Source organism: Microtus oregoni, unplaced genomic scaffold (assembly GCF_018167655.1).
Source record: "Microtus oregoni isolate MIOR12 unplaced genomic scaffold, Mior012 000010F_ref0000083, whole genome shotgun sequence".
NCBI classification, from domain to species: domain Eukaryota; kingdom Metazoa; phylum Chordata; class Mammalia; order Rodentia; family Cricetidae; genus Microtus; species Microtus oregoni.
In genome coordinates this window covers 24,963,508-24,974,595 of record NW_024543069.1, presented here as the reverse complement: position 1 = coordinate 24,974,595, position 11,088 = coordinate 24,963,508, and the positions used below count along the sequence as shown (strand labels likewise).

At 45.2% G+C, this 11,088-nt stretch overlaps 1 pseudogene; it reads right to left on the bottom strand.

Moving 5' to 3' along the window:
- Positions 1 to 270: 270 nt before the first annotated feature.
- Positions 271 to 11,088, bottom strand: part of LOC121453048 — a 30,713-nt pseudogene continuing 19,895 nt past the window's right edge.

Below are 11,088 nucleotides of genomic sequence, written 5' to 3'. Positions count from 1 at the left end.
CTCTTTATATATATAATCAAGTAAGATTTATTATGGACAAGTGGTAGCGAATAATGCTATTCATAGGTACGTTCCTTGAATCATGTAAGAGACTGTTATTAAAAGTTTGCTTTATTTTTCTGTGGAGTCAAGTGCTAGCTATTAATTACAGTTAGATTCTTTTTCATTCTTTTCAAATGTTATCAGGACAGTTAGCATCACCTTATCAATAATTAAACTAGGTCCCAGTGTTTCTGTCCACATCTGGATGTTTCGGGTGATCAGGAACTCCTACTGGATTCCTTTAGCTTTGAGTTCTTGCTTATATCTCCAAATACGAAACAACTGAGAGGCTCCTGCTGACCCCATAAAGAAATTAACAGCGAGCGAACTCCAATTTTGGGTATAATTACAAGTGAGTACCTTGACCAAATAGACCCTGTAGCCATCAGCACGGTGGACTGAGCTGTGCTGAGTTTCTCTGAAGGTCTGGCCTTGTCAGTTAATCCACACACTAATCCCCATTTTATTACTGGAGCCCAGAAAAAAACAAAACAACAACAAAAAAAAACTGTTCTGGGCCTGCCAGGTGGTTGTATAGTGGCCTCAATTCTCCAGCAGCAACAACTCCACTTTATCCATGAATCGGTGGTAGGAGGCCCACAGGCCTCCTGCGCAGGCACCTGCGATCTCGGCAGCATCAGGATAGACAGCAGCTAAGGTGGGAGCATCACTGTGCCCTAGTTCCTGGTTCCATCACTCTTCACAGCACTAAGGGTCCGCCTCTGCCCGAAGGCACCCACCCCCCCACCCCCGGCTCTGCCAGCCCCCGGGTCAAGCACCTAGACCCCGCCGCGCAGGTACTAAACTGAGGGAGTTTTGAAAGCTTCTGATCTGGACAAATGTAGGCCTCCTTGATTGGTATAGCCTAACAGAACTCAGAAACCTACTAACTCCTTGTAACATTTAAGATCAGGCCCTAAGTAGACATTTCTTGTTAAGTGGCAGGAGACAGAAGGATTCTCAACAGCACGTAGGTCCTGCTGTGGGTGAGAGATGACCGTAGAGTCTTTCTAACCTTACGTGCCTAGGGTTGCTCCTTGACCTGGGGACCGCTACCCTACAGTATGAATCTCCGAAGTACATCACCTGCACACTGACCTTAGACCATCTGACGGTGCTCTCAGGACGGGCCTGTGGGCCTATAGCTGGGCTCTGATGATGTAGCAGGACTGCATACACTCAACTCATAGTACAAGTAAAAACTACCGCTACCTCTAGTCAAATGTTCCCATTTCCCTCCCCTCTCCCCCGAATAATGAAAAACTAGAGACGGAACAACCCAAATTAAAGAAACAAGGCTTAGCCGGGCGATGGTGGCACACGCCTTTAATCCCAGCACTCGGGAGGCAGAGGCAGGAGGATCTCTGTGAGTTTGAGGCCAGCCTGGTCTACAGAGTGAGTTCCAGGACAGGCTCTAAAGCCACGGAGGAACCCTGTCTCGAAAAACCAAAAAAAAAAAAAAAAAAACAAGGCTTCGGTGATAAGCTGTATACATGGGCTGAAGGAAGTTTTCAAGTTTCCAAGCTGGGGAACGAGTGAAGGAGGACAGGGAGAATGTAGGAAGCCAGGCACTAAAGGGGGCCACAGTGGAAGAACTGAAGGCCCAATAGCCCTTTAACCCACAATGCTATGTCTGGAAGTTAGGAATTTTGTGAGATGGGGACTTTGTAGACCATGTAGCACTTGGGCCTCCTGACCTGCTGACTGCTGAGATTACAGGTTTGTACCCTCATGCCTCGTGGGCTTCAGTGTCAGCTGAGAGGCTGTGCTGGTGCCCAAGGAAATTCAAACTGAGGAAGCACTCAGACTGCCCCCAGATATTCCACATGAACTTGCACTAATGGTGATTTTAAACCTCGAACTTGTTTATAGTGTTCACAAGCCCCAGCCATGAAAGTCTTGAATGTACTGGAAGCCACCAGCTGAAGGAATAGATTTACATCCTCCAGGAAGAGAGGACAACTTTGCAATAGACTTCTTCCCTCTGGTGTTGGAGAGGCTTTGTTATATAGCTCAGGCTAGCTTAGAAGCCATGATTCTCCTGCCTTAGCCTCCTGGGCATTGGGGTTGCAGACGAGCCCTATTCAACCAGCCTTTGTAAGTCATTTTCATAAACTGTCTCCTGACAACAGCTTTTAGAAATCTCTCAGAAATGTATAGTGTTACTCAGAAATTTTGTTGCTGAAATAAACTGACAAGATTTTAGCTCAACAGTTTCAGAGAAAATTCCCTTCCTCCTGGGTAAGAAGTAGAAGAGGGCCGGGCCGTGGTGGTGCACGCCTTTAATCCCAGGCAGAGGCCAGCCTGGTCTACTGAGTGAGTTCCAAGACAGCTAGGACTGTTTCATAGAGAAAACAAAAAACAGCAACAACAAAAAGGCCTGGTTTTGCTAGCTTTCCCTTCCCCTTTTATATGTGCTGCATCCCCAGCTCCAGAGATGGTACTGCCCGTTCAGAGCAATCTTCTTCCTGCTGACCCTGTAATGGCACTCACAGACATAGCCAGAGAGGCACGCTTCACTGATGTTAGTTGATCTCAATGTGCAGCTGCTCTTGGGTACTGATGACAGAACCCCATCCAGGCCATGGGCATGCCAGGCAGGAAGAGCTCTACCAGTGTGACTACCACTCACAGGCAATCCTAAGTGATGTGAAATTCAGTCACATTGATGGAGATTAACTGTCACTATGTAAATAGGCACCATGTTGGGTTCTTAGAGTTGCTGGAGTTTCTGTGGTCTTGGGCTTGTTAGTTTACTGAAATTTCGGCCTGAATGAGTTGACCTTAGGTGAGCCAGCTGTTGAGAGTACTTTTTTTAGTAGATCATTTTAGACTAGAGTTCTCTAACTGATGAATTGAGATAGAGGTCTATTTGCACTTAAGTGCTTGACATCAGATACACCAGAGATACCCGTTAATCTGGAAACACTTGGGACATCTACATAAAAGAAAAAAGTGTGGTCCTTGGGTGGTAACTTTCTGCTGGTGGATAGGTGACCTGCCTCAGGTTGGATATGAGGGTTAACAAGGCTGAAGTGTCTTCCAGAGACTTCCTGTGTCAGGGAGAAAGACTGGGTACTAATTGGCTTTACCTTAGGTCATTGTAGACTTCGGGGACTTGTTCCCTTAGTGGGCCCTTGGGATGGCCTGCATCTCCCCACATTATAAGTGGGAAAGTTGACCGGCTCCTAGGTTCACTTCCAGTGTTTTCTAGGCTCTCATTTGCTGCCCCCATCTTGAGAAAGGGCTTGTGTAAACAGTTTACCAGACCCATACTCAAGTACAATTTAATCAGCTCATATTGTCTTGGGGACTCTAGAAGTACCAGTTACGAACTATAAATCTGTTACATCCCAGTTATGAAGTAGTGGTGTTTATTACCCAAAAAGTTCCTCACTGTGGTCCTGTGCCAGACATTTGGGGCCTCTTTAGCCCTCGCTGCAGTCTAGAGTAGACTCAGGGTCTCTATCCTTATATGACCTCTCCCGGCAGTTCTTCCATACCATAGGGAACCAGGAGAAAAGAACTGATGCAGGGTCACTGTGGGCTGTGGCGATTTGTGCATCTTCCCCAGAACTTGGGAACTTTGCATGCTCATTTTAAATAATTACCAACAATTCAGTTGCATGTGCTTACTATTAAACCACCTGTGATGTCAGCTGAGAAAGGACTGAGGTGAATTTGGGGTCAGCCTGGGCAGCAATGTGGTCCTGCTTCCTACAACAAAAACCAATGATGTCATTTTGCCGAACTCAATTGGCTTGATGGAACTGACATTGAAGATACTGGGTTTTTTTGTTTTTTGTTTTTTTTTTGTTTTTCGAGACAGGGTTTCTCTGTGGCTTTGGAGCCTGTCCTGGAACTAGCTCTGTAGACCACGCTGGTCTCGAACTCACAGAGATCCACCTACCTCTGCCTCCCGAGTGCTGGGATTAAAGGCGTGCGCCACCATCGCCCGGCTACTGGTTATTTTTTAATTATTGCACGTCTTCTGTGTTGGCGTGTGTATAACAAGCAAACGAATGTAGAGCGGGCCTTTAAGTCTTTACCAGCATACTACTGACTGGGAGTATGAAGGTATTGGGACCAGTGGTTTGGGTGGCACAGATTTGAGAGACAGGAAAGAAGGGGCTGAGAACCAGAGAGAGGGTGGAGAGCATGGTTGAGGCAGCAGGAAGGTAACGGACCTCCACTACACATCAGAAGGTCGAAGAACGCTAAGACTTAAAGTTTGGGTATCGCTGGCCAGTTAGACAGCAAAAGCAGCCAAAGGGGTGGAGGGTATACCTTTCATGTACTAGAGCCTTTGTTTGGGGAGAAACCCGTATGAAATTGCAGGTGGATGACTGACTGGGAAAGGTACACGGTGCAGTAGCTAGTTGATAAAAGCGTCACACGTGAAGGCGGCAGGGGAGGAAGTCTTTGGAATCGGAATATATAAAAGGATGCCAGTTCTGTTGAGAGTGATTGTCTGAAATGAGATTACATCACTTCTTGCTAGAGTTACTGTGCTAATTAATAAATGAGTTAACCCCTGCCCCATCACAATGACCTGCACCTCCAAAGTTAGAATTGGCCAAACATTCTGGTGTGCCCCAAACAGGCTGTTGACTGGATGTTCATCATGCAGACAAGCAAAAACCACTTGTATTAAGGTCTTCCTAGAACCTCCACAGGTAGTGGGTATGCTAGGAGACTCCATGGGATCGATGAAAAGACATAAAAGTCCTACTAAGACATTGTTGTGGATTGGAGGGTTATTTGGAGAAGGAATGTTAGCCTGATACCTCAACCCATGCTGCGGTTTAAACGTTTGTGTGCCCTTTCTAAGGTCACAAGTTTGAATCCCTGCCCTCACTGTCATCACACTAGGAGGTGGAAGCTTTAAGAGGTGTTAGATCATGGTGATAATGGTTACAGAACCCTCAGAAATGGGATTTATTTGATTTCACGAGACCAGATTTGTATCTTTTTGCTTGTTTGTTGTTTTGGGACAGGAATCCTCAGGGTAGCCCTGGCTATCCTGGTACTCAGTAGGTGGACCAGGCTGGTCTCGAACTCAGAGATCCTCATGCCTCTGCCTCCCAAGTGCTGGGATCAAAGGTGTGTGCCACAACCACCCAATGCAAATGCGTATCCTAGCCATCTTTTTAAATCACATTGTGTGTGTGTAGTATGTGTGTGTGTGTGTGTGTGTGTGTGTGTGTGTTCATGCATTGGTTCTCTTAGCAATCAAACACTTGCTGTCAAGCTTGACAGCAAGTATCTGAACCCTCTGGATCTTCTTGGCAATCCCAACTTGGTAATGTGTATAACCCCGCAGCCTGTAGCATATAACAGCCCAAGTAGACAGGACGTTATACCAAGGCTCTCCCGCTTTTTTCTACATCTGTTTCCACCATATCTGTGTGTCACAGCCATTCCCTCTTATGCCTCCTTGCCTACTAGAATGTCTCCCATCTGGACTGCTTTCCCCTCCTCCCCAGTAGTCGAGGTCTTGTCCTGAACAGGAACCAAGCTCCTCAGAGGAGCTAAACCAGTTAGCTGGGTGAGTACAGGACCTTTTCCAAATACAAGCCTGTAGCTGTATTTAGCTCTGGATAGACAGCAGCAGCAGCAGCAGCAGCAGCAGCAGCAGCAGCAGCAGCGAGCCTCAGTGGTAGCCCCAGGGCATCCCACCAAGTCAGAGCCAGGCCTAAGGGACTGGGTCACATCCTGGCTCCCAGTGAGTCTACAGCAACTGCCAGTGCACTTGACCCTGGACACAGCCAAAGACATTCCTCTTTGGTGAGCCAGTCTGTGTCTGCCAACATTGCAGCAAATTAAACACAGAACAAGAAACCAGAACTATTTTGACAAGTCTGGAGCTGCAATTCACTTCGTTCCACCAAGGAAAGAGTAAATGGGAAGGAGGGGGACAACCAAAGATGGCCTGACTAGAAGGGACCTCTGCGGGTCTTCCAGCTAGCCACCTCCTTTGCCGTACAGCTTGGCTTTAGTATCAAGGACAGCTAGCCTTTTGTTTGGCTCTCATCTCTAAAATTGCTATTGGCAATGTCTGGGCGGTGAGTGCCAGTTCATACGCTGCCTCTGCAGAAACAAGTTGTACTGTCCCTGGCCCCGTCACATCCTCCGAGTTAAAAAGAGGCAGGTGGCTACCTTTAATTGACTCGTTTCCGCATTCCACCTGGGAAAGACGTAAACACTACCAATTTGTAGCTTTAATTTTTTTTTTTAACATTTCTTTCATGTGAGCATATGCGTATGAGTGTGTGCCATGGGCGTACCATCTTTATCTGCGGAATCATCCTGCTGGCCCCATGTGTAGTCTCTGCCGCAGTGTTCTAGTCCCTGTACCTGTCTCCAGCCGAGAGGAGAAAAATAGATTTTTATTTTTTAAATATCCTGCAACATTTGGAAGTTCAAATATTGTTTTATATTCTGAAATGAAATATTTGGGGTAAACGGATTGATGTTCCTTCACCGGGTTCCCCTTTAAAATCTACCCACTCCTACACAGGCACAGATACCCACACATGGCAGCTACAAAGTCATGATAAAACATACCCCGGATAGAAAATTTCATTTATTCTAATAAACATATCCAAGACCTCAGAAGTTCAGAGAGGTTTATTGGCTATATTTTAAATCAGTATTATCTTTTAAGTTTCTAGTGCCTTCGACTCATTTGTGAAGGGGTGATTCTTCAATACCATACTCTATGAAAGACATAGGTAACGGTTTTCAAAACCCTGCATGGAGCTGACTGGAAGCACTCCAGCTGTCCAGAATCTCATATGATGACCCGAAAGTGCTTTTGGAGGAAAACAAAAACCTGGGCAATCGTCCTTGGCTTTTGTAAGGCAATCGCATGTTTAAAAACTAAGTGGCTAGCAATAATTCTGTTATGGCTCAGCTGCTGGCAGGGAGAGGGAGAGCGAAGAAGACACGAAAACAGCTTACTTGGAGCCCTCAGCCACACCACTCTCAAACCTTTATGGAGTCATTCGTGAGTGACTATAAAAAGACTGGAATGTTCCCAGGCTCTATATTCTGTTGTGTAATACTTTCAAAGTCTGTGTATTTTATTTGATTCCACAGTTTCTACAAATCCACCCATCTTCCCGATATTGGACCTGAGTGTTGGCCCACTAGTGTAAACTTCATGAATAAAAATTCAGTCTCCTGGAGACAGTGATCCCCCTTTGCGGAATAGAATTTTTAATGTTCTTTGACAGCAAAAGTGTTTGCATCAGCCTGGGTCCCTAAGGTGCTGCTCGGACTTCCTTTCCCCAGTGGAAGTCAGCGCTCTGAGATATAGCTCTTGATTTTGTCTTGGGCGTTGAAACACGGGAGACAGCTACAACTTGCTCAGGGAGGTCCTTCACCTTTGTAGATTTCAGAGGAGGAATTCCACAAAAATGAAGTATTTGCAAGCAAGGCTGGCCACTGGCCAGCAAAAAAAGTAAACATTGGAATTGGATGTTTCTCCGCAAGATATGCCGATGTCATTATTTTCCCGGGGCTGTTCCAAGAATTCAGTGTTTTACTAAAGGTAAAAAGCGAATGGGGCCTGGCAAGGTGGCTTGGCGTAATAAGGCGTTTGCATGAAAGGAATAGTAACTTGCATATGATCCCTAGAGCCTCCATAAAGATCCATAAAGATAGAACCAGCTCCTCAGTTGATCCCCGTGTGCACCAGTGCCTACACACATACGCCCTATGCACACATAGTAACAATGACTAAGAGTTTCATAAGTGAGTGGATTACTAGGGAAGACTTTTTCTTCAAGAGGCTTTCTGATTTTAGTGACAGTTTCCATTTGTTAAAGGGAACCAGGTTCTATTCCACGGTCCCCTCATCTTCCCTCTGAATTTTCTATTTCGTTTGTAAAGTGTGTTCCAAAGTAGGATGTAAATCAATCGTTCTTGTAAAGTCAGAAACATATCCAATACAACCTGACCTTTTCTCATGACTCAGAGTCATCATTAGGAACATACGTGATTGGGCACATGGTGCCCAGCATTCTGGGAGCTGTCAGGGGACTATCTTGTTGGAGTCTGTCCTCCTTTCTCTTCTCTCCATCCCTCCCTCCCTCCCTCCCTCTGCCCTTTCTTCCTTCCCTTTTGCCCCTCCCTCTTCTACCTCTTCTTTCTGCCTCCTCACTCCTTCCTTCCTGTCACTCGTTATTATTGGAAAATGGCATAGGCATTTTGTTCTCATTGGTAATATATATTAACTGTACATATTAATTGATTTCACTGTGAGGTTTATTATGGGAGATTTCAAACATACAAAAGAGAATAAAAAGTGCGATGAGAGATTGGGGTGCAGCTCAGTGGTAGAGCATTTGCTTATGTTCTAGAGGCCCTGAGTTCGATCCCCAAGATCTCTCTCACACTGTGTAATGTAGACTCCTCACAAAGGCTGAGTAATCAGTGACTCGTAGCTAAACTTGATTCATATCTATTTACATTTAGCACTAGTTTGTCTTGAAGAAAATATGTAATTTCCCCTATAAGTACAGACTCAAATGCAGGAAGTATTCTATAATATATAATGATTAAGGTGCTTCAAAGTGTTAGAGTATGTTTGCATATAAATTGCATACAATCAAATCTTTAAAACTTAAATATAGCGTTGAGTCATTTGGACAACTGCAAATCAAGTTACATTATATTTTCCTTGGCCCTTCTCTATGCCACTTTATTGTACCCTCACGCAGCCTTTGGGCCTTGACCTGACTGGGGACATCAAGGGAATGGAATAAAAACATACATGTGGACACATGGACAGAAAAGCTGGAATCAGGTGAATTGCACTTTCTAATGGAGAAGTCTCAGCACCACGGAAGCTCAATATGTCTTATATATAATATATATTATATAAATATATTAACAGGGAGGCATGGTTGTTTCATACAGCTGAACAAGGAGGTGGGTTTATTCCATATAGATAAGCCCAGAGGCAGGTTTAACTAATCTCAGGAGGAACAGTCTCTACAGGGCGCAGTCCTCAAGCCATAACACGGGGTGTCGGATAGAGAGCGGTGATGCGCATTTCCCACACCCTCAGGGTCGGCACATGGACCAGAGGAAAGCTTTGCAATCTCTCTGAGCCTCATGAGCCTCACTCCCTGGGCCAGGGAGCTTTGCCACTCCCAAGGGGACGAAGCTTTGAAGTCCTTGCTCATGTCGACAATACCCATTCTCACAGACCTTCCTCTGCTCCCCACTTTCCTGCTAGTCAGTTACAGTTACTGAGAATCAGGCACTGATCTGACTTCAGCTTCTTTCTCACTTGTATATCCTGTTTTACAAAGGGACTTTTAAATATTTTGCCTATTTTAGAGATTGAGTTGTCTTTGTCTTTTAATCAAATTCTTCTTTGGCTGGAAGTCTCTCTTTAGATCAGGCTGGTCTAGAACTCAGAGATCTGCCTGCCTGTGCCTCCCAAGAGCTGGGACTAAAGGTGTGCACCACCATGCCTGATCAAGGAGGCCTTTATAGAAGAGAATAGATGTTGTATGTTGAAATGTAGAGATAATAGAGATATATTATTTATATATTACACATATTCAGATGTAGGCTACCACATATTTCCTTTAAATATGCTACATATTTTCTTGGCAGTGTCTTTTGGTTTGTTTGGTTGTTGTTGTTGTTGTTGTTGAGACAGGCTCTCCCTGTGCACCCCAGGCTGGTCTTGAACTGGTGTTTCTCCTGCCTTAGCCTTCTGAATGCCATAATTACAGGCTTGGACCACCCTACCTGGCTTAGTCTCAGCTTTTTCAAGAAAAGCCCAAAGTGTTTTGTGAATGGAGGTGGTGGAAGCGCCTGTTACCATTATCCCTGTCATGTGTGCTCTCCATGGCAACTGGTCATGGTTGTTCCTTGAGGGTTATAAAATAGTGGTTCTAATCCTATCATTTCTTCCGGCTTCATCCACGGAAACCTTCCAGAAGCAGACTTTCCTGAAACAACAATTGGATGCCTGTGAACTCATTTAGTTTAGTTTGTTTGTTTTTTGAGACGGGGTTTCTCTGTAGCTTTGGAGCCTGTCCTGGAACTTGCTCAGTGGACCAGGCTGGTCTTGAACTCCCAGAGATCAACCTGCCTCTGCCTCCCGAGTGCTGGGATTAAAGGCGTGCGCCATCACTGCCCAGCCTCACCCGATTTTAATTAGCTCTGGGAATGCAGGTGATTTTGAAGCTCCTACTCTTGTTTTGCTTCTGTTCTGTGTAAGGTCTCTCTCAGTCTTCCCTGGGGCTGGGGTGTGGTATGTACACTACCATGTTTCTGCCAGGTGCTAACCCGAGAGCTCACTGAATCCACTCAGCAGATCCTCAGAGGTGCCATTTGTACTTACAAGCCCTCATGGCTTTTGTCCCACGGTAGCTGGTCTAGCTTTGATCTTTTGTGTGTGTTTCTTCTAGGTTACTGTCTCCAGTGTGGATTCCAGGAAGAGCCCCCTTCTTCTTAAACTTCTTACATTTGAAATAAATTTTTTTTCAACTATCAAATGCCTTTCTCTGCGCAAAATAATAGGAAGCCAGGATAAACACTCAAATAATAGGATGTTGATTATTCCCATTAAAGTTGAAAGAGAAGGGCCATAGTTGGTGCATGAGTAATCCCACATCTCTGTGCTTACTGAATCAAGCCAAGAGCTTAAACAGGCCATTTGCCCCTCACGAAGGCTCCATTTCCTCCTCAGCAGAACAGGAGAGAAATAACACAGGGTCATGACTTTGAGCCAAAAAGTGTTTTCCTCCATAGGCTAACCGAAGACAGCTCTGGTAGCTTTGGGAATCACAACTGCTTCCAAACGTGGTAAAGCAGCACCCTAGAGAACACACCCTGCCTGCGGAGAGTTCCCATCTTGCCTCCTTTGTGGCCTCATGGCTTTTAAGAGGAAGTGATCTAAGTGACTAGATATTTGAAGAAAATTATTAGGCAGAATACTTAAAATTGTCTTTGATTTAGAAGAAAGTGTTGAGGACTCAGAGAACTAATGAGTACATGCTACATACCAGCCCACAGACA